The sequence below is a fragment of the Pteropus alecto genome, unplaced genomic scaffold, assembly GCF_000325575.1.
Source record: "Pteropus alecto unplaced genomic scaffold, ASM32557v1 scaffold565, whole genome shotgun sequence".
Taxonomy (NCBI): Eukaryota; Metazoa; Chordata; class Mammalia; order Chiroptera; family Pteropodidae; genus Pteropus; species Pteropus alecto.
The window spans coordinates 395571-409633 of NW_006436808.1; the positions used below are offsets into that span (position 1 = coordinate 395571).

At 32.8% G+C, this 14063-nt stretch overlaps 1 pseudogene; it reads left to right on the forward strand.

Moving 5' to 3' along the window:
- The first annotated feature begins 5193 nt into the window (after nt 1-5193).
- LOC102895666 lies at nt 5194-5575 on the forward strand (annotated as a pseudogene).
- The last annotated feature ends 8488 nt before the right edge of the window (nt 5576-14063 follow it).

A 14063-nucleotide genomic window follows, 5' to 3' on the forward strand; every position in this document is an offset into this window, starting at 1 on the left:
TGAGCCTATAGTTTTATGTGGAAGGGAGAAGAGACTTAGAAGAGCCTTGTAAGAGTTTCTTTTAAGATGTTAATATGTACTTCATTAACTCGGACTGCCAGAGAATCAGACTTGGGACTAAGAGGTAATACTATCATGGTTTAGCTAGAAGAATCAACTTGGTAAATGTGTATAATCTGGATACTAGAATTTATCTTAGAAACTAAGTATTTCTACCCATCTTGCAGTAGAAATGGGTTCAGTCAACTTTCAAGTACACTAGTTCCCCCTTAACCATGGGGGATATGTTTCAAGTCCACTGAAAGCTTGACACCATAGATGGTACTAACCCTATATATACTATGTTTTTTTCTATACATACAATACTTTTTTCACTTCAAAGAATAACTTTACAGCTTCTTTTTGTAACATCTGAATTGCCAGCATCACTATTCCTGTGCTTTGGGGCTATTATTAAATAAAATAAGAGTTACGTGAACACAAGCACTGTGACACAGTGACAGTTGATTTAATCAATAAGAGGACTAAGTGACTAATGGGTGAGTAGCATATATATACAGTATTAAGACTCTGGACAAAGGGATGATTTACAACCTGAGCAAGACAGAGCAAGAGGGTGGGAGATTTCATATTACTCAGAACAACATGCAATTTAAAACTTGTAATGTTTATTTCTGGAAATTTCCATTTAATTTTTTCAGACCGTGGTTGACCATGGGTAACTAAAACTATGGAAATTGAAACCACAGATAAGGAGGAACTATTATAGACAACAAAAACCTATCTTCACATATATTGTGTTGACAGATACTAGGTTAAAGATAAATATTACCTTTTGAGAAAGAATAAAGAGAATTTAAAAATTATTGAAATAAAGCTAGCAACTTCCACTCTGGGAATGTATAGTAGATGTACTTTTTCCTATTTCTCCTGATAAGTACAACTAAAAAGTCCTGGATGTGTTTTACATAAAACAAGTTTTAAAAGTACTCTAAAAGGTAGAGAAAAAAAGGCAGACTACTAGGGAGCTCAGGACTGAAGAAAAAATGTGATGTTGAGTTCCCTCGGTTTTTCTATTACTTCATATATCCCAAATTTAGAGTTGAAGAATCTAAAAGCCAGAAAGTGCCAACAGGTGTAGATCTTCAGAAAAGCTCCAATGAAAACCTACTCTCCCTCTACTCAAAGGAGCAGGAAGGGGTAGCTTTGCATGACAGAAAACTTCTAGACAATAACAGCTTTATTGCAGCCAAACACTACATGCCACAATCTAGGAAGAACTCAAAGTGAATGAAAATAATAATCAACACATATCAACATTGTGGTAACAGTCACGTTAGAATTATTTGACGAATTTTTTTTTAAAGCCATCATACTATGGATTTGGACCAATGTATAATGACATGTATTCATCATTATAGTAGCACATGAAATACTTTCACTGCTCTAAAAATTCTCTGCATCCCTTACCTATCCCACATAACCCCTGGCAACCACCAATCTTTTTACTGTCTCCACAGTTTTGCCTCTTCCAAAATGTCATGTTTGAATCTACAGTATGTAGCCTCTTAAGATTGGCTTTTTTCACTTAGTAATATATATTTAAGGTTCTCCCATGTCTTTTCATGAATTGAGAGTTCATTTCTTTTTAGTGCTGAAAAATATTTCATTGTCTAGAGGTACCACAGTTAACTTATCCATTCACCTACTAAAGGATATCTTAGTTGCTTTCAAGTTTTGGCAATTAGAATAAGCTGCTATAATCATCTGTGTGAAGGTTTTTCTCATGGACATAAATGTTCTACTTTTTTGGGTAAACTAAATACCAAGGAGCATAATTGCTGGATCATGTTGCAAGAATATGTTTAATTATGTAAGAAATTTCCAAACTGGCTGTAACATTTTGAATTCCCACTAGCAATGAATGAGAGTTCCTATTGTTCTACATTCCAATTAACATTTGGTTTTTGAATTTTGGCCATTCTAATAGGTGTGTAGTGTTATATCATTGTTGTTTTAATTTGCATTTCCCTGATGACGTGTGATGTGGTACAACTTTTCATATGACTATTTGCATTTGTATAAACCCACAGAATGAACGACACTACAAATGAACCCTAATGTTAACTATGAAATTTGGGTGCTTATGATGTGTCAATGTAGGTTCATCAATTATAACAAACATATCATTCTGATGGGAGATTCCAATAATGGGAGAGGTGAGTAAGGGGGTATAGGGAAACTCTGTACTTTCCTCTCAATTTTGCTGTAAAAACTGCTCTAAAACTGCTCTAAAAAAAAGGTTTTTCATATGAAAAAAGCCATCCTAAAAATGCTTCAACAAATTATTAGAAATATGCTTTTGAAACAAATGAAAAAAATAAAGAGTCCCAGCCAAAACAACAACAACAATCTCAGCAAAGAAATGGAAGAGATAAAGAAGAATCAATGGAAGTATTAGAACCAAAAAATACAATAATCAAAATAAAAAACCCAATGTGTGGGCTCAAAACAAGAATGAAGGTTACACTGAAATTGAAATACTACAATAGAAATTACCCATTCTGAACAATCGATAAATTAGACTGGAAAAAAAATGAACAGAGCCTCAAGAATTTATGAGTTCATAATAAAAGATCTAATCTTTGTGTGATAAAAGTCCCAGATTAGAGGAGGAAGACTGTAAGGCTGAAAAAGTACATAAGAAGATAATAGCTGAAAAGTCTCCAAATTTGGCAAAAGACATAAACCTACAGTATCAAGAAAGTAAGTGAACCCTCACAGAGCAAACCAGAAGAAATCTGTATCAAGACAAAATACTGTTAAACTTCTGAAAACTAAGCTAACACAAAAATTTTCAAAGCAGCGAAAGAAATAAAACCTTAACTATAAAGGGAAAACCAAATGACAGTGGATTTCTTATCAGAAACCATGGGAACTAGAAGAACATGGCTATTATTTTTTCAAGTATCAAAATATAATAGTTTTGAAATCAGAATCCTATATTCAGTGAAAATATCCTTCAGGAATGAAAGAAAAATCAATACACTCAAATTAAGGGAAAATAAGACAATTTGTCACCAGCAGATTATACCCTTAAAATTGGCTAAAAAGGCATTCTTTAAATGAAATTAAATGATTAAAGTAGGAATCATGTAGCATCAAGAATGAAGAAAAAAGACAATAAACAAAAATATTGATAAATAGAATTGACTTTCTTGCTTTTTTGAGTCTCCTCAAGTAAGTTTGATGGTTGAAACACAATTGTAATATGACCTGATGTATGTATACAAAATATTTAAGACAATTTTATTATGAATGGTGGGGAGCAAAAGGAGATAGAGAGAGATAAGGTTTCTATACTTCACTGAAACTCAAAAAAACAAACAAACCAACCCCACACCAGTAGACTGTAGTTATGTATAGGTAATGTAACAGAATAAACATTAAGAAAAAACTGTATAAAAATATATACCCAAACCAGAATTTTTTGAAATTCTCAAAAATTAAGTAACGCACAGAAAAAAAAAAAAAAGACAAAGGGAAAACAAGAGAGAACAAAAGAAAGTAAAATAACAGATTTAAGCCCTAGTATATCAAAATTACATTAATTTAAGTGATCTAAATACACCAATTAAAAGACAGATAATTGGACAGCAGATTAAGACCCAACTATATGCTATCTACAAGAAATGCACTTGAATATAACAATATAGGCAGTAAGTAAAATGATGGAAAAAGATACAACAGGCAAATATTAGTCAAAAGAAAGCAAAAGTAGTTACATTAATATCAGATAAATTTCAAAGCAAAGGAAATTACCAGAAAGAAACATTATATAATGATACAAATATTTGATCTACTAAGAAGATTAGCAATCTTAAATGTTTATATACCAAACAACAGAACTGCAAAATATGTAAAGTAAAAACTAATAGAACTTAAAAAAAAAATAGAAAACGCACAATTATAGTTGAAGACTTTGAAACTCTTCTCTCAATAACTGATAGAACAACTAGGCAGAAAAGCAGCAAGGATGCAAAAGAACTCAACAACACCATCGATCGACAGGACCAGACTAACATTTATAGAACATTCCACCCAGAGTACAATATAAATTCTTTTCGAGGGTCCATAGAATATGTATCAAGATAAACTATATACAGAACCATAAAATAAACTGCAACAAATTTTAAATTATTTAAATTTTAAAAATTTAGAACAAATAAATAAATACAATCATTGAAATGATACAGAGTGTGTTTTTTAACCACAATGGAATCAAACAAGGAATCAGTAAAAGATAACAGATAAATCTCCAAGCTAAAAATCTTGCAAGCTAAATAATACACTTCTGAATAAACTGTGGGTTAAAAAGAAAGTCTCAAGAGAAATAATAAAATATAAATTGAATAGAAGAAAACAAAAATGTAACATATCAAAAGTTGTGAGACTCAGCTAAAACAGTTCTAAGAGGGAAATTTATAATTCTAAAGGCATACATCAGAAAAAAAGTCCAAATCAATCATTTAAGTTCCCAGCTTAAAACCCTAGACAAAGATGAGCAAAATAAACCCAAAGCAAGCATTAGGAAGCAAGTAATAAAACCAAGAGCAGAGACTTCCATCCAGGCTGGAACCCAAGAAAGCTGTGCTCTTGTGACATGTTGGCCATTAATTCCCCCATCTCCACCTTAGTCTTTGGCTCTGTATCAGTTCCTTAGGGAACCAAAGTCAAAGAAGAGATGGAGAGGTCCTGGAATAAGAACACTGGTTCAGTACATATGTACAATGGAATACTACTCAGCTTTAAGAATAGATGAAATAGTGCCATTTGCGACAATGTCAATGGATATTGAGATTATCATGCTAAGCAGAATAAGACAGAAAAAGTTGAGAACTGTATGATTTCACTCAATCATGGGACATAAAACTGAAAGCAACAAATGAACAAGACAAACAGAGACTCATGAACCCAGACAACAGTTTAGTGGTTACCAGATGGAAGGGGGCGGTGGGGAGGTAGATAAGAGTAAAGAGGGTCGAATATAAGGTGACAGAAGGAAACTTAACTTTAGGTGGTGAACACACAATGCAATATGTATATGACATTTTGTTGAACTGTACATTTGAAACCTATATAATTAACTAATATCACTCCAATAAATTTAATTTTATAAATTTTAAAAAGTATATGAGAAAAAAAAGGAACACTAGTTCAAAACATCCTTTGTTTCCTCATATCACTATCTACAATTGGTCTCTTCCCATGGCAATGTCTATTTGCCACCATGGCACTGGTATTGCCTTGAGTCAGGGGCCTCTTTTTGGCTTGTTGGCCTTATTCATCCCTGGGAACTTTGAATCTCATTTGTGAAGTCCCTGTGCCTGGGACCAGTACTGATGCACACAACCAAGTTTGCATTTGTCTTCTCTCTCATGTATCACACTTGGAATGGGATCCAACACTTGATATGGGCCAAGGAAAAGGCCTAAAGTTTTCCCAGTTATACTAGCCTGAAGTGGTTGTCTTGGTTCTTACTGTATGGTCCAATGAAGGACTGATAGCCATGTAAAGAGCTAAAATTCTCATTGTCATCTTCTTACAGATTACTACATTAAGCTATCTTCCTTTTTGTCACTCTTATCTCCAGCCAGGGTAAAGATCTTCTGATTTGTTTAGACCCTTTTATGCTTGCGGATTAACCTTGGAGCTCAGGTGTAGAGTACCTTATAGAACCATATTAGTAGCCTACTCTGGGCCTAGGAACCATAATTCTCTCTCTCTTTTGGGCCTTGATTTATGCTAAGGGTCAGCTTTTGGCTCCTTCTTCCTGAAACAGTGAAAACAATGCCAACTCTGTGGCCTCTGCCATAGGGACTGGGAGTGGGGCTTTGGGTACCGCTGCCTGTGGGTCATTGGCTTAAAGGACAATTCTGTTCATTAGTCCCAGTCGGGGCCTTTAGCACCCACACGGTGTCATTAAAGGAAGAGGGGTAGGGGTAAAGAAGAACTGGCCTATCCCAGATAGAGAGAGATATAGAGGGTGAGCTGGCTCTTAGAATTTTGGGGACATGACATATAGCTTTTGATGGCAGAGGAAGATCCAGAAAGTCACTGTTGAACCTATTAAGGGTTATTTCTTTTCCTTGCTTTTCTAGAAAAACAAGCCTATTATTGTCATGTTTTCTAATCCAAATTAATGTGACATCTTTTTCTGAAACCAAATTAAAATACTCATTTTGTCTTTGAAAAAATAAGAGCAGAAATCAATGAAATAGAAAACAAAAAAAAAAATAGAGAAAGTCAATGAAACAGAGCTGGTTCTTTCAAAAATTCAGTAAAATTGACAAAGTTTTAGCAGGAGTGATAAAGAAAAAAAAGGAAAAGATGACATGGTATCAGTTATGAAATAGAGGATATTGGTACAGATCTTACAGATATAGGGATAGATAGAAGAGCAAAGAGCCCTTCCTGGTTCATTTAATAAAGCTAGTATTATCCAGATACCAAAACCAGATGGACAAAGCACACAAATAAGAAAACTACAGACCAATACCCTTCATGAGTATGGGCACAAAAATCCTCAACAAAATATTAACATAATTCCACAATATATAAAAAGAATTGTAGATAATGACTACATGAAAATTATTCCAGGAATAAAAGGCTGGCTCAATAAAAAAAGAAATCTATCAATAGTTTAATATACAGTGTATCAATATACAATCTATCAATATAATGAGGCTAGTAAAGAAAAATCACAGGATCATTACAATCAATGCAGAAAAACACACATTTGACAAAACTCGACACCCACTTGTGTTTTAAAAAAAACTCTAAGAGAAATTTAAAAAGAGGGGAACTTCCTCAATTTGATAAAGAACATCTATAAAAAACCTACTACTAACATGATATTTATGGTGAAAGACTGAATAGAATATGGTCTCTCTAAGATCAGGAACAAAGAATTTCCATACTCATCAGTCTTATTTGACATAGTAAAGAAAATTCTTACCAGCACAGTAAGCAAAAATAATGAATACAGATCAGAAAGGAAAATATAAATTGCATTTGCAGATGATATGATATGTACCCAGAAAATCCCAAGGAACCTAAAGAAAACTCCTAGAACTAAAAGTGATTTCAGCAAAGACACAGCATATAAAAATAAACATTTTATTTTTATGTACTAGCAATGAGCATATGACTCCCAAATTTATAAATGAAATTCCATTGACAATTGATTTTTTTTAAAGTATAGAACGTGAATGCTGAAAATTATAAAAAACACATGTAAGAATTCAAAGACTATCTAAATAAATAAAATATATAACATATTCATGGATTAGAAGCTCATCATAATAAAGATGTCATTTCTTTCCAATTTGAGACACTGGCGTAACACAATTCCTATCAAAATCACAGCAATATTTTTGTAGACAAGATTATTCTAAAATTTATATGGAAAAGTAAAAGAACTAGAGTAGCTAAAACAATTTTGAGAAAGAAATATAAACTGGTAGGAATCAGTCTATCTGATCTCAAAGTTCATTATATAGTATGTATGTATATGTACGTACACATATATATGTAACATGTTTATGTATATATGTATATGTACATATGTGTGTATATACACACACACACACACATACGCACACAATATTCAAGACTGTGTGGCACTGGTAGAGGAATAGACACATAGATCAATGGAATAGAAATAGAAGGAAACCAGAAAGAGGCCCACATAAATCTGTTTAACCAATTTTGATAAAGTGTAAAAACAATTCAATATAATAAAGACAGCCTCTGAACAAATGGTACTAGACACATTCATAAGTTTAACAAAAAAAATACCTCAACCTAGGTCTCATACCTTATATAAAAACCTACCAAAAATGGATCGCCAACTTAAATATAAAATATAAAACTATAAAACTTTTAGAAAAAGAGCTAGGAGAAAAACCTTTAGAATCTGAAATTAGGCAAAAAGTTCATAGACTTGACACTAAGGGCACAACCCATAATGATAAGTTGAACTTCATCAAAATTCAAAAAACTTTTGCCCTTCAAATTATCCTATTGAGAGGATGAAAAAACAAGCTACAGACTGGGAGAAAATGTCTGCAAACTACATATGTAGTATCTAGAATATACAAACTGAAAACTCAACAGTAAAAAAAATAATCCAGTTAGAACAAGCAGACATGAAGACACATTTCACAAAAGAAGATGCAAATAAGCATATGAAAAATTGTTTAGCATTCTTAGTCATTTGAGAAACAAACATTAAAATATATTGAGATATCACTATACAACTACCAGAAAAAAGTCGCAACACTAAATGCTGACAAGGATGAAGAAAGTGGATCTCTAATGCATTGCTGACAGAAATGTAAAATGGTACAGACACTCTGGAAATGTCTGGAAATTTTTTTAAAAAACATGAAACTACCATACGACCTAGCAATTGCACTCCTGGGCATTTATCCCATAGAAATGAAGATTGTGTTCACACAAAAATCTATACAGAAATGTTTATAGTAGCTTTATAGCTCAAAATTGGAAAGAATCCAGATATCTTTCAAAAGGTGAATGGTTAAATTGTGGTTTGCTTACTATGGAATGCTACTCGGCAATAAAAAGGAACAAACTATTGATAAATACAACATCTAGGAGATCCTTGTGGTGATGGAAATTTTCTATATCTTGAATATATCAATGTTGATATCCTGTTTATGATATGGTACTAATAGTTTTACAAGATATTGAATGAAACTTGATAAAATATACATGGGAGATCTCGATTATTTCTTACAACTGCATGTGAATATACAATTATCTCAAGATAAAAAATTTAATTAAAGCAAAATAATTAGATGTTAGCAATTAATTGCCTAACACACACTAACTCAATCCATAAAACAACACTATGATGTAGATGCTATTATTATCTTCATTTTACAGGGAAAGCAAGGAGAATTCAAGAAACTTAAGTAAGGACAAAAGTTGGGCCTGCTTCCAGGCAGACTAGTCCAAGAGACCACAGCCCTTATATGCACATGAAATAACTATTTACTTATAACATATCCATACATACACAAGATATATAATAAATCTTAAAGTCTTAGAATTACAAACCATGATTAATAAAATTTCTAGATATGGGATTAAAGTTAACAACAGCTCGTTTCTTTCCTCTGGCCCCATGGATGGCTATAACTAACTCACGGAATTATTAGGAGTACATCTATAATGGTTACAAAATAAATAATAATGTCCAGCTAAGGATTTATACTGGACCAAGCACTTGTACTTCATTGTTGAAATTATTTATCTGTTGAGGAATCTATATTGATAAGATTCGGCCGCATTAGAGAATGGGCTCTGTTCCCATATCCAAAGAGAGGCTACTTGATAAGCTATATAAAAGGTGAAGGCTTCCCTAAGCTGAGATGGTGTACCACACAGCCTCATCTCTCATCACCAAGCATATATCAAGTATGAAATAACTGGGACATTGGAATCTATGCTTGAAAATGACAAAACCTCTTCTTTGTTGTTGTGCATGCTTTTTCTTGTCTATCTGTATCTTTTCCTAATGTTAAAATAACTTAAAGCTGGGTGAAGCCTAGTGTTGAGTTTTGAATTTGATTGTTGCTCCAAGACCAAGACTACTGCTGCAGAATGAGAAATGTAGAAGAAAATATCAGTTGATCTACTACATGCCTGAAATAACCAGTTGAATGTACATTGAATCCTTTAACACAAACAAAAAGTATAAAACAATGATAGCAAGAAATGCACATCAGTACTTAACGACTGCAAAGGTGAAGTGGAATAAGTATTTTCTAACTCTTTGGCAGGAATCTAACATAACACACTCTTAGTAGGGAAAAACATTCATATTTATTTTAAAAGCCTTTAAAATATTCCTATTCTTTTAACCATTCATTTCATTTCTAAGAATGTATCTTAATGAAATAATCACAGCCTAGACAAATATATATGAAGATAAAACTACTCATCACAGTGAGGTAATCGAAAAATTTATAAGGTAAATAAATATGGCAATATTAGTAGCCTTTAAAAATAATGTCTTTGAAGAATGTCAAATAGCTTAAGGTAAGGATACAGATAAAAAGCTACAGGAAAAAAGTATCTAAGACTGTATGCAGAGCATTAATTCCAACTATGTTACAAACACACATGTACAAACACAAACTCAAGCACATATGTTGAAAATACACTAAAATCGTAACTGTATTTGTTTAGAGAGTAGGATTATGGCTAATATTTGTTTTCTTTGTAACCACAAAAGTTTAATTTCCATGAGAGCAAAAATACATCTATCTTGTTCACTGCTTTGTTTTCAGAATGATTCATATGATAAGTGATAAAGAAAAATATTGAGTGAATGAATATTTTTAATTTCTCTATTTTCTAAAATAAGAATTTATTGCTTTCTAATGGGACAAATTCAATCATTATTTTAAAATATGTGTATGTATATATAATCTTGAGTAAATCCTATTTACTGATTTGCAAATGGACTAATGTCTATATATGGGAATGTATGCATCATATAATTCTAAGCCAAAAGATTTTGTTCCCAAAATCATGTCTGTGCACCCAGAACATCAAATTTTTATTAGTTATTTCTTTTCCTCAACAAAGAATATTTAGGAAGCATATCTATTTCCTTTTTGACTTTACATGTTCCCCCTTATTCCCAATTTCCACACCAAAAAATATAGTTAGTTAATATAATTCAGGGGGATAAACTTGAGCACCTATTAATGAAATGTTTTCATAGAGAGAAGATTTATTCCTTATTAAATAAAAATTTAAAGTACATTCTAAATAAAGTTGCAAGTGATTATTAGGATTATATGAAAATAAGGAAGACTCTCGATCAAAATTTCATTTAGTAATACATGTGGAGCTTTGTGATCCTCCAGGAGAAACACTAGGTCCAAAGAACAGATGTTTGATAAACTCTTTGATTGTAATAGTGAAGGCTAGTTCAAACTAGTTTAAGCAAAAAGGAAATTTAATAATTTACTAAATCAGGAAGCAATGGATACATATGGCATCTGGCACAGTGAAGTCAATGGGTTCAAACAATATTATCAGGCTCTCCTTCTCTCTCCATTTCATTATCTATTATTCTACCTCACTATATTCTACATGCAGTCTATTACCACATGATACTCAATATGGCACCAGCAAGCCAATCACATCTTTCCAGCTTAACAGATCCAGAAATAGTTTCCCTCCCTGCCCATGTATCAATATTATGGAATACTCTGCTTGACCCTTACCCAAGGCTGGTCATACTTAAGGTTAAGGGCACAGTCTTCCAGACTACCAAGTTTGCCCAAGACTAATGACATCAACTGCAATGAGTAAGTCAAAGTGCGAAATCAGAGGAAACAGTTCTCACAAGACTGCCCTCACTTCAGACCAGTTAGCTACAAATTCAGGGGATCCCATGACCACCCTCAGGTTTGACAATTGCCTAGAAAAACTCTGAGACTCAGAAAAACATTAGAATTATCATTACAGTTTTATTATAGCAAAAGGATACAAATTAGAATCAGCCAAAAGAAAAGATGCATATGGCAAAGTCTGGAATGGTTACAGGTACAAAGCTTTCATCATCCTCAGGGATACATTACTCTCTCGGCACTAATGTATGACAATACACTAAGAGTACTGCCAGCTAAAGGAGCTCACCGAAACTTCTATGGCCAGAGTTTTCTGGAGAGTTAATGTGTAGGCATGATTGATTGAATAATTACCTTCACAGTTTAACTCAGTCTCTACCCTTACATACTTCCCAGAAGTCAGGTGGACATCATGTGGATGAAGGGTACACAATGAGTCACTCTGTTAACACAAAGCACCAGATGTGGTCCAATGGGCCTACCATGACTAACAAAAACACTTACATAAGGAAATTCCAAGGGTTTAGAGGTTACTTCCTAGGAACTAGGGAAAAAGACCAGACTTCTCTTTGAGCTGAGGCCAAATTCTTTATTATACAACCTTATTTGCTCATCCCTAAAAGAACTGACCACTAAGGTTTAGTGAATAAAATAATCCGATCGGCCAAACTAGATCTGTTTGCATCCCAGTGGTGAGAGTATGGGGTACTGGAGAGGAAGTTCCAATAAGAAACTATAGAATAAAGCTAGAATAATACATGTGTAGATAAGCCATAACTTTGAGCCACAGTTGTCTACTATAACTAGTCACAAACATTACTTCATTATCCAAAAATATTCAGACTTTAAAAACTAATAAGAATCTTAGGGGAGATAGGAAGAAATGATTCTAAAAACCCCATGATTAGAAACTAATCAAATAGAAATTTTTCTACATAAAACACTAAGCATACACATAAAAAAAACTATTTGAAGAATACAGTTTCAATAAATATTTGTAGCACAAACTTTAAAATTAGGAATACATTTTTCCTTTTTTCTTTGAACTGTAATTTCTAAAAACTATAACTTTTTATTAGTGAAAGAAAAACATAATTCTAAATTTCAGTTTTTTTATTTGCAAAATGAGGCTATTACTTACCTATCATATAGGATTATTAAGAAAATTAGAGAAAATGTTTGTAAAATGCCAAGCACAATATCTGGAATTTAATAAATAGTATCAAGCTGATATCTGTTGTTTTTGCTGCTGCTGCTACTCCAAATTAAAAGCCACAGCTCATATATAGATAACCAAATTTGAATGATCACTACCTAAGAAAAATAGAACACAGAAGAATTGCATGTATGCATGTATGTATGTATGTATGTATGTTTGGGGGAGAAAATCCGGGTTTATTAAAAAAACTTTTAGGCAAGTGTCAGGACAAACTCATTTAAACTGGTAACTGGAAAGAGGGTTATCTACAGAGTCAAGATGGTTTTAGCCACTGCAAAGTTTACTGATTGGCCAATTACTAACACTCCCAACTCCCCTTGTTTATCATAAGACTGAAAGAACCTTAAAAGATGATATAATCCATTGAGAGGCTTTTAGGGCAGTCTGGGAAAAATCACTTTTAGATGCTTTAGAATAAGCAAGCAGTGCATTAAGGAAAGAGATCTGATATGGGAAACCAAAGTCTCGATTTCATGCTTCTTTCCCACCATTTTATGTACTAAGCAACTGTGAGTAAGTTACTTTACCTCTATTGGCCTCAACTATTAAATCTATAAAGTGGGGATAATAGTACTTTTTTTTTTACTGTCTTACTGGATTCTTTAAGTGATAGGTTGAGATAGTATTATATAAAATGAATGGCAGTAGCAGTTATAGGAGCATCTTTTGCTTTATATATATAAAGAAATACTACACAATTAGGGCAAAATATGTAAGCTTCAACTGCTTATATAATTACCGTGTTGAGAGAAAAGTTGTTTCTATTACTCCATAAACATGAGAAACACCTTACTATATTTTTTTAAAAGCATAAAATGTTAAATATACATCTAGTAATATATGTTATATCATTGGTTATAATTTATGACTAAGGTAGAAAAAACAATAGATGTAAACTTGTATATTTAGCAGTATTGATAGCAGAACTAAGCAATGCCGAGCCTATCAACTGGAACATTGTTGCTAGCACAACATGATAGGATGATGAACACCATCTTCTAAATACTCAAGCTCCAAGTTCCATGGGAACAAATTTCTGAGGCCATGTAAGATATATTTAGTTTCATTATATTAAAAATCATATGATTTAAACAATCACTTTTAGTCTGAGTTAGAATTTCTAAGTTGTGACCAGAGACTACATCTAGACCTCAAGACAAGCTTTCTCATTAATAATAAGCATCTTCCTCTTTTTTAACTGAAAATTCCAAAAAGCTGTGCTGATATAATTTTCCACATCGTCTGAGCATCATAGTGCTTCAAAAAACATTCCTTCAAAGCCAGAACCCCAGCCTGGAAATTTTCAAACCATCATTGACTCCTCCATCCCTTCAAGCCCTGACATTTAGTTATTAAATTCCCTAGATTTTTCCTTAAAATATCTCTCACAT